The sequence below is a fragment of the Botryllus schlosseri genome, unplaced genomic scaffold, assembly GCF_051294905.1.
Source record: "Botryllus schlosseri isolate E-star unplaced genomic scaffold, Bs_hap1 Bs23a, whole genome shotgun sequence".
Taxonomy (NCBI): domain Eukaryota; kingdom Metazoa; phylum Chordata; class Ascidiacea; order Stolidobranchia; family Styelidae; genus Botryllus; species Botryllus schlosseri.
The window spans coordinates 72,698-89,827 of NW_027648632.1; the positions used below are offsets into that span (position 1 = coordinate 72,698).

The following is a 17,130-nucleotide window of genomic DNA, read 5'->3' on the forward strand; positions in this document are numbered from 1 at the left end:
GAGTTTACGATTTCAAACTATTTCGAATTCTAGGTGAACTGAACAGTGTTGAAGCTAGCTACTTGAGTGGTTGCGATTGTAAACTAGACTTCGATTTCTTCATGCACAACTTCTGAAACTAAAACACGCGCTTCCAAAGCTTTGCAAATTACAAAGTATCATGCCTATAGATAGCCATCACTTTAAACGATTGTCATTTCAATGTCGACTTCGCGTTGCAGATCCTGTATAATACTAACAGATGTACTTGAAAAGCTGCTGCTATACTTACATCGCCAAATAACCCAGTGCCATAGCCTTTCAGGCTTGTCAAATTGCAATGACATTGCACTAGGAAATACCGGTGTCGACCGAACGGGGGCGGCAGAACTCATCATAAGTTATAAAGTGAGTTTGGATTCAATTTGTAGAAATCAGGTGAATACTATTAAATTGTATCAATCGTAGGAAGTTTGGAACATAAAATTTCGATCACGTTTGATGACAAGGATGCTATCATCACTGCTACTTGATATGGGGTTAATCAACCCATTGAGGGTACGAATCACCGAAGCATTATGAAATTACACGGTATTTAGAAAACAAAATTATTTCGGAAATCTGCATAAAGTGGAATCTTTTGTGGGTAGATTTGTTCAACTCGCATTATTTTTGTGCTCCGCGCAATTTTTAGCAATGTGTTTTAGATGGTAATATGTCTAGCAACCCTCAAATAATGAAATTGCCGGGCGTAATAGTCATTACCCTGCAATCTGATCCCAAAGTTCAAATGCGACACTGATAGCAAGATAATGTCCCGCATGAAGAAATGAGGATTGTGAACCGCGCGCATCTAGCGAAAGCAGTTTTCTTATATTTTTGGTCAGGTGTGTGTGAAAGATATTAATATCATTTAAGTAGGCGCAAGCCTTCCCGAAATTTACGAAAGACACGAGTATATTCTTAACCGATTGAAATAAGCAATTGAACATGCCCCAATCCATGACATAAGATTTACCTATACACTGTACAGTGTACAGTAACGTGTCCGAAGCTTACGATAGCATCACCGCCGTAAGAAATCTGCGTTTGGACTGGAATTGATGTAGTGTGAGCAACACGCCAATTCTGTGTCTTTCTCTCTGGGTACTTTTACATTGGAAGCCTCAGGATTAAGTCTATTCAAATTATTACACGGTTTGGTGCCCACGTTCTGTACTTTATCGGGGATAGCCAGTGACGTGCGGTCCAATGAGGCAGGTGAGGCAGTGCCTCACCTGTCGTCTGGGTGAGTAAGTGAAAATTGTGAAAACCGTTGATGAGTCGATGATTATTGGTGTTTTACATCGATGTTCATAAATATTGAAATTTGAACCTAATTTTCACCCAACATCATCAATTTATATAATTAATATTCAAAAATACAGCGCGAAAGGAAAGGTGAGGCACAGGTGAGGCACGGGCGTATCGTGCCTCACCTGCGACGATGCAATTCATCATAAATAACTCGGAATTCATAATAACTGGTATCAATCAATAGCTATCGTCACACTGATTCCGAAAATCCAAATATTAACAGTGTCAGAGCACCAGAACCCCCTCAAAATCGCCAATGAAGGTGATATTCGGCTTTATTATAGAGAATGCCATCGCAGAGAAGCAATGGCCAGGTGAGGCGCAAACGAATTTGCCTCATGCACTATTCGCTAACAATTGGACAATCGAAGTGCAGTGAAACGCGCTATCGATTTCGGAATACAACATTCTTGTAAGAATTGTATGGTAACGACGACCAATACGTAGTGCAGAGCCAATACATTCCCTTACTTAAGTAGCTGTGACCGACAAGATAGCGTGATGGTTAAGCGTCCGGCTTCTTGATCGGGTAGGTCGTGGGTTCGATTCCCGGCCGAGTCAGACCAAAGACCTGATTAGTAACACTGGTATCCATGGCTGCCCTGCTTGGCGCTCATGCATTATTGGGATAGCATGGAGGGGTGGTGCATGACTTAGAAAGCCGTAAAGGCTATATCTGCAATTCCTTGTCCGGTGGCATATGCACATCATGCACTCATGGTATGCATATGCGCAGATCGTGTGTATGTGTATCATGAGTCGGTGTATATGCCGCAAAAACATCAAGGACAAAAATAAACTACGTCCTCTCTCTGATCAACGCCTTCAACGATTTTTTAAGCTGTTATGTATTTTCCATCCATAGCTACGTTAAATTGTGGTAGGGGAGATGTGGTACCGATGGATCACTGGGACCGAAAATACTTTAGAAATTCCCCATGATAATTCCATGAGTACACTCCGTGAATTTGTCTACAAGTACTTGCTGACGGAATCTTTCCTCACATGCAAAAAAATTCGACCTGCATGAGTTATGGGGTCTGTGACGAATGATTTACGTTTTAGGGGGTGTAAAGTAAATTTGGATCGACATTTGCATTTTTCTATATCACATTTCAGGCTAACAAACCCGCCATAATTTTTGATGTGAAGTATAGGGCTTGTATCAGGATATATAATGGCACATATTTTTTGAATCAATACCATCCTCGAGTGGACTATTTTCAAGTCAATTACAATATTTAGGGGGTGGGGGACCTATGGTACCATAGCCAAATCCAGCAAAATAGATGGACCAACTAATCACTCAACAACAGAAACTCGCCTACATATATATAGACTGTAAATCATATATAGTTACATGCGGTGTTTTATCGTTATTACGAGGTATTTGAAAGTCAAAATGTCGATTTGCGGGAAATATGAATGTGGCATTAATTTTCTAAGTTTAGCCGTAAATCAAAACATGATTTTTTGCCAACATTTGAGTTGATATATTATATCTGATTCTTGACAGTCGCGACGAAACATTCTTCATTGGCTTGCTGTAGCTTAGCTTACAGTACACAACAAAACAAGTCAACAAATTTGAGTTTTTGAGCGTATGTCTCATAGGTCCCATGGTCGTGTGCCTTTGGACCCACCGGGTGGGGACCGATGACACGTTCGAGCAACAAATTTTAAACGTTCATGAATATTTTTTGAAAAGGCGGATATTCATGTAAATGTCCGCGATAGGTAGAGCTTGTATCGAAGTGTTGAGACAGCAAAAGATCTGCTATTCTCGGCTGAAGATTTGATGGCCAGAGATCATTTTGTAATTTTTGATCCATCGGTACCACATCTCCCCTATGTGATAGCTACTTCCATAGGCTGCATTGTCGTTGTTTGTGTCCTTTATGCTGTGTTAGGCTGCAATACCTAGAACCCCTAATTGTGGTATGTGATAGTTATACCTACATTCCCTGCGTTTTCGTTGTTTGTGGTCACTAGTGTATTTTGACTTGACCTAGTGTTCTTAGTGCATTTTCTTTCGAAAATCGGCAAATCTAGTGTTTTTTTTACTAAAAAAATTGTAACAGGATGCTATTTTCGTGTACTTCGAGTAATTTATACCGGTACTTGAAGAGATAGTAATTACTATCCGTCTAAACTAGTCCATTTAGCGCAATAGCGACCAGTCCTACATGTATTGTAGAATATGGAATTGCAATGGCTATCAGTGTTGCAGCAGTAGTGTAGGCCTTGGTTTACGTAACACAGTTTGTGAAATTTAGCCAATAGGAATACGGATCGTGAAATAGTCGCGGTACGAAAAAGGCAGATATATCTTTCTAAAACTTGCGCAATACACAAAAACGATCCTGGCTTTGACTAGTTACAAGATGTATGTTGGCCACACATGATAGTCCTAATGATACTCCAAAGTCCAATTCACGTTGACAAATTCAACTATAGTGTGCAAAGAAAATGCTCTCTATACCAGTTGCTATCGTTACGTGCGTGCGTGCGTGTTTGTGTGTGTGTTTATGTGTGGATGGGGTAGGGGGGGGGCTCACCAGCCATTAACCTCACCGCACGTCACTTGGGATAGCATCTGTGGAATCGCTGTGTTTTACAGATGCATCAGCGTTTCGCCTTCGATTAAATAATACATACGACGATTTGGTCACCAAACGGTCCAATGACTTGACTCTTGTGACGTTGCCATCGTCACAAAATCTCCACCCAGGACCGGAACCGTCGCAGACAGTAACGAACGAAGTGTAGTGATCCCCGTGCGGAGCACCATGATGGTTAGCCACCGCGGACAAATCCTAGATCGGATCTGGATCTTCTGCGTTAACGCAAAACGGACGCAAGTCCAGCTTCTCGATCGGGAAATTGACCAAGTCGTCCACTTTGCGTCGCCAGAGCCGGTTTTGAAGCAAAAATCTCTTCAGTTGGATTATCAAGACTTCGGGAAACTTCCACAGAGACAGTTCTTTGGTGGCTTTTCTGTTTTCTTTGCATTGCGGGCAGTGCCACGCTTCTTCCGCCGCCAGCACTTCTGGCTCTGTGAACAGCCTCAAACAGTCTGTAATGTCTAGCCCAGTAGATGTCTTCGAATTTACAGCGGCCGTCGGACAGACCACGAAGTCTGTCCCCCATTCGAGTACGACCCGAGAAGCGTTTCCAAAATCAAGGGCGCCGTCTTTCTTCAAAAGATGTTCCTCGGTCGTTTCACAACATTTGTACATTTTAAAGTCATCTTCTTAGCGGATGCTCGCTACTTTCGAGAAAGATTCGGCGTCTTGCGAACTTTTACGCGAAATTTCGACGGAAAAATCAAGCCACTTGTTGACTTTATGGAAAAACGAGTCGACCGACGTATTTTCAGGAACTTTCACCACAAACGGTACGCCTACGAAATTCGGCAGGCACGTCATTTTATGCTTTGACCAATCCGCGCCTTGACACTCACGACTGCAGTACCCAACGGTCTTGCATTTCGTACACCTCATTATTTTTACGTTATGTTCTTTCGCGGTTTTGTCGCAATTCCGGCATACGGCATACGCATATTCGGATTTTATATGGATTCCTATATTATAGAACAGGGGCATACGCATATTCGGATTTTATATGGATTCCTATATTATAGAACAGGGAATCCCGAGCAGTTGTGCTCGGCTATCCCCACAAACTTGACTACTAAGTTACGAAAGAATCTCGCACTACTTTAAATAGCTTATAGCACACGCTGGGTCAGGTAACTTGAAGTCTTGTAATATCCATCCTCATATTCCTCACCCTTGTGAATAATGTAATGAATGTAATCTCATTACAATTACACGGATAATCAATTTCGCGAGCGGATAAGTAGACCAAGGAATCGCTGCCAATTTACTGCGAAGATATTCCCATTGCATACACAGTCGTGTCAGTCCGTCAGTAACATTAGATAGGTGATGTTTGACTGGAAATTCAAGCTACAGAAGCAATTATTTGAGGGTTGTAAAATCCCCAATATCATCATGCGTTATTCATATATGATGTCTCTTGTCGTGTATAGTCATGCAACAGGTAAGAGTCTCGAGTTCACATGATGTTAAATTGGATCAGATGTATTTATGTGCATGTTTTCAATTTCAGCCGCAGCAAGCTACGACTCTGTGAAGCTGTCTGAGAGCTCATTTGTGTCTTATGGATGGCAATCACTTCATTCTGGCGGGCAGAATGTTGTCGAATTGGACGAAATAGAAATATATTATCTTTCTAGCTCCAAAGATGGTGCACTTGCGTCAGTGGTGACGTTTGATGATGCTGGCGTGGTCGACAGTTGGCTAACTCTCTTCTTGAGTAACTTCGAAATGAAGTTATATTTGGGGAAAGTGAGTATATATATATCATGTGCTCTGTCTGCCAAGATATTTTTTCCTTAATTCACAACTCATTCACTTTCTTCCTTTTTAAGATTATTTAGACTTTGGCAATATTAGCCAAATTTCAATTAATTTTTTTGTAGAGCTGGCCGATTTATTGCGGAAATATTTTGATCTCATTTTATATAAATATCTTTCGTACTCCACGTGCGTTAACTTTTGCTGTGATTAATATTCACTATGAAAAATGACAAATCTTGTATATCTAATGATTTCAATCAACACTAGTTGGCACATCTTGAGCAATCTTTACACTAACCAACGTTACGTTTGACGCGACGTCTGACGCGCCATCGTCGCCTATCAAAAGCATGTTTTATTGGGAATCTATTTTCTATGGATAGTTATAAAATACTGTGTGGTTTCAGAGTGGGGAAAAAACGTTGACCATACCATTTTCCAAACGTCGTGGAAGCCGCATCTCACAGAATGTCATTGTAAAACGATCGCAAATGGAGGTAATGCAGATAAAATTTGTTGAACTCAACTTTACAGATCTCTTACTTGTCACATATTATTATTATTTCTAGATTACTCTGAATTTCAATCAAAATAACTCGATAGTTTTAGACATCACAGAAGAAAACATTTATTCATTTCGTTTGAGCAATCGATCGTTACTCATTTTAGGTTAGTATGATGCTCATAATCACTGAAGTATTTGTATGATGCGGAGAGTTTTTAGGTCAATGGCGCCAATTGGAGTCGCTTGACAATGCGCTGCCCTCATGCATCACCGGCGCATTCAGAAACGGAAGGGAAATCTCATTGTCCTTGGAGAACGCAATTGATTTACAAAACGTAAATCGGTGCCAACTATCTTCACCTACTCAGTGTTTAAGAGGAGATTGTGGAGAGGTAGAAATTTGCACTAAAACATTTGGTTGTAATGAATGGTTATCAGGTATATAAAGTCTTGACTATACGCGTGATGTCGTGATGTTATTGCTGCTTACCTCATACCATCACTTGAAGTTTCGTATAAACTGCATAATAAGGCAGGGAAATCGTAGAACTATATAGTGTGCAAAGCTACTGTTAATAACGACATCATATGAATCAATTTGATGTATACTTTGTCAGAGGTGGTCCAAGTAGTCAAGATAGCAACTCAGACGGAAGTTCAAGTAGCCATGCAAAAATCGACTTTAGTACGAGTAGAAGTACTCCTTTTAAAATCGACCTAAAACTACTTCAAGTAGGATTGGAATTGGATGACTTTGAATGTACTCAAGTAAGTAAGCAGTAGTGACAAGCAGTCATAAATACGCCCTCAGGTCTATCGAAAATTGCTGGATTGCTTCAACTCGAAAATTTTCTTCGCGCTTCGTGCGCTTCCTGGGCTGTAGGCAGGGCGATTTATATTTATACCCTAAATTACAGTTCATCGTCGAAACCTTCGATATTCTAGTATCTCCAGTCGCTGAAATGTATCCTGTGTCTGAAATCCCAATCAGTTGTGTTGAATACCGTGTTAGGGACCAAGACTAGTCTTTGGGGGTAGTTTCACAAAGGGCTGTTTCGATCCTGGATAGAAGGCACGAAAAATATTTCATCCAAGCCCAAGGGGTACATTAGCGCTAAAAAAATTAGGAAACACTGCTGTACGATACCGGGGAAAGTTTATTGAAGACGACAGATTTAGGTATAGATACACGATACTGGAATTACTTCCATAATACTATAGTCCTAATGTATCATATAAAATCCGATTCAAAATCGAATTTCAGTCTCATCCATCCAGTCAAGCAATGATCCGTCATCGTATGTATCACTTGTAGATCACAATTCACAACAATGGCGGGATTGCGCTTCTGAATTCCCCGATCGGGCGTTGGATAACTTTTACATTCGGCTGGTCACGAAAAGTTACAATCTAGGACTCAATACAACTCACCCTTCCTAATGACAGATGACCGCAAATTCATACACGGAGTAAGCATTACAGTAATCCAACCTAACGGTGTTAGTGGCAGTGTGGATGTCATTGAATTTATGGTAGATATTGGTTTTGAAAAATAATTTCGACCTTATATGGAGAATGAGGAAAATAAGGCAAGTATATAGATACTGGAAATTATCTCACTTTCACCGCAGTGACTTCTGAACTTGAGTCCTAGTTTTTTAGAAATATTACATAGGCCTACATCTGCCCAAAGACAATTAAGAATGAAGCCTACATTGTTAAAAAGGCTGATTATTATAGATACACGTCAATATAATAGAAGTTACAAAATTCCTGTTTAGCAGGTATTTTTTACTATTCCACGACTGAACATAACCAATGTCTACCTATCACAAGTGGTGTGGGCAAGGTCATTGAAAATATATTTCATGAATATTGATGAGGACACACGCGTACTTGTGCAACCGATTGGATGCCCAATCAGTCTACATCTTGTGAAGATTTTGACAACCCTGCCCGGTAAGCAGTTACTTTTTCTAATGACTTTTGGGTGCACGTTGAAGGAATAGTAATGAATAGACCGAATAGACCGCAGCGGTTTTCAACGTGCCTTATTTCTAGTTGTATCGAAGGTGCTGAACTGTTTTAGTAATCGGCTTCCCAAATATGCCGTGATTTGCTGCTGGCAAGGATATATACACATAAGGGCCTACATTGTAGCCTATATACAATGTATAAATATCATTGGCTGTGGGCGATGGTGCTCACCATTTTAATAGGACTACCTTTTTTGCAATGAGTTTTCCAAATAGGCAATAAGTATAGGTCTAACCCAGTGGTCCCAGTGGTGGGGAATTCAATGGTTTCTGATTGGGAATAGACGCATTTGTGAAACATCATATACAGGATAGTCTACATATTTACGGAAACACAAGTGCGATTACCGTTACCAGTTAGGTGCATTACCTCCATTTGCGATCGTTTTACAATGACATTCTGTGAGATGCGGCTTCCACGACGTTTGGAAAATGGTATGGTCAACGTTTTTTCCCCACTCTGAAACCACACAGTATTTTATAACTATCCATATAAAATAGATTCCCAATAAAACATGCTTTTGATAGGCGACGATGGCGCGTCAGACGTCGCGTCAAACGTAACGTTGGTTAGTGTAAAGATTGCTCAAGATGTGCCAACTAGTGTTGATTGAAATCATTAGATATACAAGATTTGTCATTTTTCATAGTGAATATTAATCACAGCAAAAGTTAACGCACGTGGAGTACGAAAGATATTTATATAAAATGAGATCAAAATATTTCCGCAATAAATCGGCCAGCTCTACAAAAAAATTAATTGAAATTTGGCTAATATTGCCAAAGTCTAAATAATCTTAAAAAGGAAGAAAGTGAATGAGTTGTGAATTAAGGAAAAAATATCTTGGCAGACAGAGCACATGATATATATATACTCACTTTCCCCAAATATAACTTCATTTCGAAGTTACTCAAGAAGAGAGTTAGCCAACTGTCGACCACGCCAGCATCATCAAACGTCACCACTGACGCAAGTGCACCATCTTTGGAGCTAGAAAGATAATATATTTCTATTTCGTCCAATTCGACAACATTCTGCCCGCCAGAATGAAGTGATTGCCATCCATAAGACACAAATGAGCTCTCAGACAGCTTCACAGAGTCGTAGCTTGCTGCGGCTGAAATTGAAAACATGCACATAAATACATCTGATCCAATTTAACATCATGTGAACTCGAGACTCTTACCTGTTGCATGACTATACACGACAAGAGACATCATATATGAATAACGCATGATGATATTGGGGATTTTACAACCCTCAAATAATTGCTTCTGTAGCTTGAATTTCCAGTCAAACATCACCTATCTAATGTTACTGACGGACTGACACGACTGTGTATGCAATGGGAATATCTTCGCAGTAAATTGGCAGCGATTCCTTGGTCTACTTATCCGCTCGCGAAATTGATTATCCGTGTAATTGTAATGAGATTACATTCATTACATTATTCACAAGGGTGAGGAATATGAGGATGGATATTACAAGACTTCAAGTTACCTGACCCAGCGTGTGCTATAAGCTATTTAAAGTAGTGCGAGATTCTTTCGTAACTTAGTAGTCAAGTTTGTGGGGATAGCCGAGCACAACTGCTCGGGATTCCCTGTTCTATAATATAGGAATCCATATAAAATCCGAATATGCGTATGCCCCTGTTCTATAATATAGGAATCCATATAAAATCCGAATATGCGTATGCCGTATGCCGGAATTGCGACAAAACCGCGAAAGAACATAACGTAAAAATAATGAGGTGTACGAAATGCAAGACCGTTGGGTACTGCAGTCGTGAGTGTCAAGGCGCGGATTGGTCAAAGCATAAAATGACGTGCCTGCCGAATTTCGTAGGCGTACCGTTTGTGGTGAAAGTTCCTGAAAATACGTCGGTCGACTCGTTTTTCCATAAAGTCAACAAGTGGCTTGATTTTTCCGTCGAAATTTCGCGTAAAAGTTCGCAAGACGCCGAATCTTTCTCGAAAGTAGCGAGCATCCGCTAAGAAGATGACTTTAAAATGTACAAATGTTGTGAAACGACCGAGGAACATCTTTTGAAGAAAGACGGCGCCCTTGATTTTGGAAACGCTTCTCGGGTCGTACTCGAATGGGGGACAGACTTCGTGGTCTGTCCGACGGCCGCTGTAAATTCGAAGACATCTACTGGGCTAGACATTACAGACTGTTTGAGGCTGTTCACAGAGCCAGAAGTGCTGGCGGCGGAAGAAGCGTGGCACTGCCCGCAATGCAAAGAAAACAGAAAAGCCACCAAAGAACTGTCTCTGTGGAAGTTTCCCGAAGTCTTGATAATCCAACTTAAGAGATTTTTGCTTCAAAACCGGCTCTGGCGACGCAAAGTGGACGACTTGGTCAATTTCCCGATCGAGAAGCTGGACTTGCGTCCGTTTTGCGTTAACGCAGAAGATCCAGATCCGATCTAGGATTTGTCCGCGGTGGCTAACCATCATGGTGCTCCGCACGGGGATCACTACACTTCGTTCGTTACTGTCTGCGACGGTTCCGGTCCTGGGTGGAGATTTTGTGACGATGGCAACGTCACAAGAGTCAAGTCATTGGACCGTTTGGTGACCAAATCGTCGTATGTATTATTTAATCGAAGGCGAAACGCTGATGCATCTGTAAAACACAGCGATTCCACAGATGCTATCCCAAGTGACGTGCGGTGAGGTTAATGGCTGGTGAGCCCCCCCCCCTACCCCATCCACACATAAACACACACACAAACACGCACGCACGCACGTAACGATAGCAACTGGTATAGAGAGCATTTTCTTTGCACACTATAGTTGAATTTGTCAACGTGAATTGGACTTTGGAGTATCATTAGGACTATCATGTGTGGCCAACATACATCTTGTAACTAGTCAAAGCCAGGATCGTTTTTGTGTATTGCGCAAGTTTTAGAAAGATATATCTGCCTTTTTCGTACCGCGACTATTTCACGATCCGTATTCCTATTGGCTAAATTTCACAAACTGTGTTACGTAAACCAAGGCCTACACTACTGCTGCAACACTGATAGCCATTGCAATTCCATATTCTACAATACATGTAGGACTGGTCGCTATTGCGCTAAATGGACTAGTTTAGACGGATAGTAATTACTATCTCTTCAAGTACCGGTATAAATTACTCGAAGTACACGAAAATAGCATCCTGTTACAATTTTTTTAGTAAAAAAAACACTAGATTTGCCGATTTTCGAAAGAAAATGCACTAAGAACACTAGGTCAAGTCAAAATACACTAGTGACCACAAACAACGAAAACGCAGGGAATGTAGGTATAGCTATCACATACCACAATTAGGGGTTCTAGGTATTGCAGCCGAACACAGCATAAAGGACACAAACAACGACAATGCAGCCTATGGAAGTAGCTATCACATACCACAATTTAACGTAGCTATGGATGGAAAATACATAACAGCTTAAAAAAACGTTGAAGGCGTTGATCAGAGAGAGGACGTAGTTTATTTTTGTCCTTGATGTTTTTGCGGCATATACACCGACTCATGATACACATACACACGATCTGCGCATATGCATACCATGAGTGCATGATGTGCATATGCCACCGGACAAGGAAGTGCAGATATAGCCTTTACGGCTTTCTAAGTCATGCACCACCCCTCCATGCTATCCCAATAATGCATGAGCGCCAAGCAGGGCAGCCATGGATACCAGTGTTACTAATCAGGTCTTTGGTCTGACTCGGCCGGGAATCGAACCCACGACCTACCCGATCAAGAAGCCGGACGCTTAACCATCACGCTATCTTGTCGGTCACAGCTACTTAAGTAAGGGAATGTATTGGCTCTGCACTACGTATTGGTCGTCGTTACCATACAATTCTTACAAGAATGTTGTATTCCGAAATCGATAGCGCGTTTCACTGCACTTCGATTGTCCAATTGTTAGCGAATAGTGCAGGAGGCAAATTCGTTTGCGCCTCACCTGGCCATTGCTTCTCTGCGATGGCATTCTCTATAATAAAGCCGAATATCACCTTCATTGGCGATTTTGAGGGGGTTCTGGTGCTCTGACACTGTTAATATTTGGATTTTCGGAATCAGTGTGACGATAGCTATTGATTGATACCAGTTATTATGAATTCCGAGTTATTTATGATGAATTGCATCGTCGCAGGTGAGGCACGATACGCCCGTGCCTCACCTGTGCCTCACCTTTCCTTTCGCGCTGTATTTTTGAATATTAATTATATAAATTGATGATGTTGGGTTGAAAATTAGGTTCAAATTTCAATATTTATGAACATCGATGTAAAACACCAATAATCATCGACTCATCAACGGTTTTCACAATTTTCACTTACTCACCCAGACGACAGGTGAGGCACTGCCTCACCTGCCTCATTGGACCGCACGTCACTGGCTATCCCCGATAAAGTACAGAACGTGGGCACCAAACCGTGTAATAATTTGAATAGACTTAATCCTGAGGCTTCCAATGTAAAAGTACCCAGAGAGAAAGACACAGAATTGGCGTGTTGCTCACACTACATCAATTCCAGTCCAAACGCAGATTCCTACACCGATATGGATGTGTTGGATTGAATACTTCTGTAAAGTCACTTGGTATTTATTAGGGATTTTATTATTTACCGTATTGTGGTCTGCCTTGGTGTACTTGCTTCATCGGGTGACGAATTTCATTGTTTTTATATGAAATGGTTTCATTGAGCGAATAAAACTCGTAATGTCTCGAAATGTTTTGGTAGGGATCTGGAAATCCACGTGTTGTTTGAAGGGGAGTGTTTTCTTCTAGAGTGATCTTCAAAGTAGAACTTAGTTTTAATATCGCAGCAGGCGGCTTAGCAAAAGGCTGGTACCAGGTTTTGCATTACCACTGCTGAATTTTAGCCAGGGGCGGTCGATAAATTCCGCTTTACTTGGGTGCTGAAGTAGCTATGTACTATACTATGTAGCAGTGTACTATACTACTACAATGTATGCAGGTATATTTTTGACCAATACGTTTTAGCCAAAACTACATACATTTCTGTGTGCAAAGATTGGTTTTGCGATATGTTTGCAATGCTGATATGAGTGAAATTCTCATAGCTACAGGCAATATAGCATGTGTGTGTTACGCAATTGGCCAATTTACGTCAAACGCATCATGCAATCCGAATGTAACCTTTGACCATCTAGATTTTTCTACTGCAATGTATACTAGTGCCATACAGGTATATTTATAGGAGCATTTTTCCTGGTTACAATCGTCAAGTTTTTAGCGGCTTTGATACGACTCGAATCGTGACTTGACCAGATTGAACTTGATTAGATGACTTGACTTGAGTAACTTTGCAAAAATAATTTGACTTATTAGAGTTACAAGAGTGTGCATCAACTTAATTTCAAGTACTCGGTGTCAACAAAGTCGCTGTCCCTCAAAAGTAATGGTAAAAAAGTATTCACAGTAATTTTCGAATTTTGTAGAAGTAGCGATTTACAAGTAGTTAAGAAATTTATTCGATACATGTTATGTTCATATCAATGTCTATTGACTCGAAGAACTTTTAGCGTGTCTGTTATCACGATAAAGGACACAACAAAGTTAGATTCAAAACCAGACAGCTAATCATGACGTAATAATGTAGAATGCGTAAACAGCGTGAATGGAAACTGAAGAATAGCAACAATGTAGCGTATAGCAGGTGTTTGGTCTAGGGATGGTGTTCACGTTGGCGTTCTGTGTGTGAACCTCAGGAATTTAGATATTCACGTTCGCAAACGAACCTTGGTAGGTTCTGCACGGCGAACCTTTTTCATATATTACAATTTTCCACGCCATTATAACATCTTTGATTGAAATTTATTGCATTTCGACTGCGGGCCGCTCCATGCATGGCACTGGCAGCATAACAAAATCAACACTAGACTAGCATGCATATGACAATATCAAAAATTTTACTTGCTTTGTTACAAAGTTTGCTCGAAATATCCAGTTTTCCGTTTCTGAATATTTAGTGACACTCTGCTGTGAGCTTGACTCGCAATCACACAATATCAGGAGCGAAATACTATAGAAAACTGACCTACGCTTAGATACGCATCACATGATTCACGGTCGAGTGATGCTGCAGTCGCAGATTTGTTGTCGCTTCATAGCAGAAAAAGCAACGTAATTGCTAATCCCATAGATGACGACCCGAGCGCTCAAATTTATCAACGTTGGTATTATTCGAAAGCTACAGTCGCGCTGATTCTGATAATATACATTACATTTTCATCAAGGCAATGGAACCACCCCGAAATAGCCTTCAAAGTCTGAAAATCGGCATTGTTCTAAACAATCGCTACGACGCAGCACAGTGACAATTACAATGGTCCTTCCGTGGTTGCGATTGTTCATAACAATGCCAATTTTCATACTTTGAGGGGTATTTCAAGGGGGTTCCATTGCCCTGATCAGATTTTGATCTATATTATCAGAATCAGCGCGACTATAGCTTTCAAATAAGACCAACTTTATTAAATTTGAGCGCTCGGGTCGTCATCTATGGGATTAGCAATTACGTTGCTGTTTCATGCTATGAAACGACGACAAATCGGCGACTGTAGCATCACTCGACCTTGTATCACGTGATGCGCATCTATCCGTAGGTTAGTTATCTATAGAAATACGCTGCAGTTAGCGAATGATGTTTATTCAACCAATCAATGAAATTCATATAATAAATACATCATTGTCTAATGCAGTGGTTCCCAACTTTTTGTCTTCATTCCCCACTTCAGATTTATTCCGAGCCTTCATTCCCCACCAGGACCGTATCGGCACTGCGTCGGCCCCGCCAAATAAACGTTGGTTTCGGGCCCCCAGAACCACCTCAGCCCCGCTGAGCCTGTAAGCATTTTCCCTGCAAGTTATCAGTCACAAGGGGTCTACTGTTTAGTGCGTCGCCTTATTTCGACTAAACGCACGACGCACGAAAAATTTATATAATTCGTGTTTGAATCGGCCAATATGATCGGGAATTCCGTGTATTTTGCTATGAATTTTTTATCCCCTCTCTGCTCACGTAATCAGATTTACCGGTGGAGCCGCGTGAGGTGTGTTGGAAAAGGTGGGACCTTTAAATAAGAATTGAATATCTTCTGGCGGACCCGTTGGTATATTGACTTCGTCACATTATTCTATTTATTGACCTCCTATATCTGCTATGTCAAAGATATGGAAATCGCCAAAACTGAAAGGCGCACACGATTTCAAATTGCTATTGCTTTACTGGCAAATAATTTTTCCCGGCGGGATGGCATTGGTCCTGTGGGGTTCAGATCTCCAGGACAGAAACATTCGGCGCCAGCCACTTAGCCAATTAAACATGTATGTATGTGTATATTGTATATATATCGAAGTTTTGGGTCGCCACAAGGGCATTCCTTCTCGGCCAAGGTCTTCTCGCTGCTGATCGTTCTGGCACACTTCTCGGAGTTGCATGTTACATGGCCTATAACTTCATATGCCTTAGTGCGTCGTAGCGCAGTAATGGCTAACGCCGAAGTCTCCATTTCTATAAATGCCACGTATTTTCGTGGGGGAAGGGTACCCAATAATCAGATATTCGACCGTATTAAATCGCGCACCCGGCGCGCAAGAATTTTGAAAAAGTGGCAGGAATTTAAAAAAACAAAATTTACTTTATGTTGATTGACGAAATAATTTTGTGCCCCTTCGAGCTCGCCCCCCCCCCAATTGGGTTACGGTCCTGTTCCCTACTACCCAGCACTTTTGTCATCACAGAGTAGCTATTTGCTGGTTTGACTACACAAGACACACGACCACACCAGTGCGCAAGAAGACAATCGCCAATAACTGCAACATAAAACGTATTGTGACCGATACCAGTAACGCTCAAAATTTCCCGAAAGAGTCGTTTCGCGTCAAACTAGTCGTGCTGGATGCGTTTGTGACGCCATCAATGGCCATCCAGATTTAAAATGAGGTTTTGTGAACACACGCAATATAATATTCGATACATTCCATAGCAGTTGGTAACGGTAATTGCGCATGTGTCTCCGTGAATATGTAGACTGTCCTATATATAATTTTGAACAAATGCATCTATTCCCCACCAGAAACCATTGAATTCCCCACCGTTTGGGAACCACTGGTCTAATGTAAAAAATCTAGCAGGCGTACGGGGTTCATCTTGATTTGATATGGTTATTGTATCATAGAAAACAAATCCGTGTGATTTGGGTGTTGGCTACTCCTATATAACTTGTTAATGGGATAATATCGGTAGCAAACAACCCTTTTAACACTTTTCAATATCCATGTAGCAATACTCAGATGTCGAATACATATTCCGGTCTGACCTAGACCGTTAAGGCGTAAGCTTTTATTCCCCTGAAAGTCCTCGTTGAAATTGTTGGCAAAGCGGCGGAAGATATTGATTTTATGAGATTATTATATCATTTGATTGCTGCAGTTGATATATTTGGCGATGTTGTAAAACTTAGTATGAACTTCAGCATTGGGGCATAATGTGACCCGAGTCGTCGCCAGGTATCGTATTGTACATTAATAAGTCAATTCACTGAAATGTAGAGTTGGAATTTGCAAAATGACGTCACGTGACGTCATGAGGTTCACGTTCACGTTCACACAGAACCTTTCAGAATGCTTCGCGATCACACGAACCTAAACCTTTCAGAGGTTCACACCATCCCTAGTTTGATCGTCACCTAGACCCCAGTGTTGCGCCGACTCGAGTCAGACTCCAGTCAACTCATTCAGATGACTTTACTTGACTCGAGTCATTTTGCACAAATTACTTGACTTGACTTGGCGTCTCAAAAATGTCTATTGGCTTGTGAATCGACGCA

The 17,130-nt window shown here is 41.1% G+C and overlaps 1 protein-coding gene across 1 annotated transcript in view; it reads right to left on the reverse strand.

Annotated features, from left to right (window-relative positions):
* The window catches only part of LOC145459906 (uncharacterized), a 146,140-nt gene that overhangs the window by 53,858 nt on the left and 75,152 nt on the right, over positions 1-17,130 (reverse strand). The gene's annotated exons all lie outside the window — the stretch shown is intronic.